This window comes from Nanorana parkeri, unplaced genomic scaffold (genome assembly GCF_000935625.1).
Source record: "Nanorana parkeri isolate BGI_ZX_2015 unplaced genomic scaffold, ASM93562v1 scaffold4903, whole genome shotgun sequence".
In the NCBI taxonomy this organism is placed as follows: domain Eukaryota; kingdom Metazoa; phylum Chordata; class Amphibia; order Anura; family Dicroglossidae; genus Nanorana; species Nanorana parkeri.
In genome coordinates, this window is record NW_017311163.1 from 5,305 (window position 1) to 5,717 (window position 413).

The 413-nt window shown below is 52.1% G+C and overlaps 1 protein-coding gene across 1 annotated transcript in view; it reads left to right on the forward strand.

Annotated features, from left to right (window-relative positions):
• Positions 1-413, forward strand: part of EXOC3L2 (exocyst complex component 3 like 2) — a gene marked incomplete at its 5' end in the record, with an annotated part of 5,817 nt that overhangs the window by 3,697 nt on the left and 1,707 nt on the right. The window lies entirely within an intron of this gene.

Consider the following 413-nt stretch of genomic DNA (forward strand, 5'->3'; position numbering starts at 1 on the left):
AACCTCCATCCTCCAACCCTCATCCTCCATCATAACCTCCAACCCCCATCCTCCAACCTCCATCATAACCCCCATCCTCCAACCTCCATCCTCCAACCTCCATCCTCCAACCTCCATCATAACCTCCAACCTCCATCATAACCTCCATCCCACATCATCCAACCTCCATCATAACCTCCAACCTCCATCATAACCTCCATCCCACATCATCCAACCTCCATCATAACCTCCAACCTCCATCATAACCTCCAAACCCGATCCTCCAACCTCCATCATAACCTCCAAACCCCATCCTCCAACCCCCATCATAACCTCCATCCTCCAACCTCCATCATAACCTCCAACCCACATCCTCCAACCCCCATCATAACCTCCAACCCACATCCTCCAACCCCCATCATAACCTCCAACCC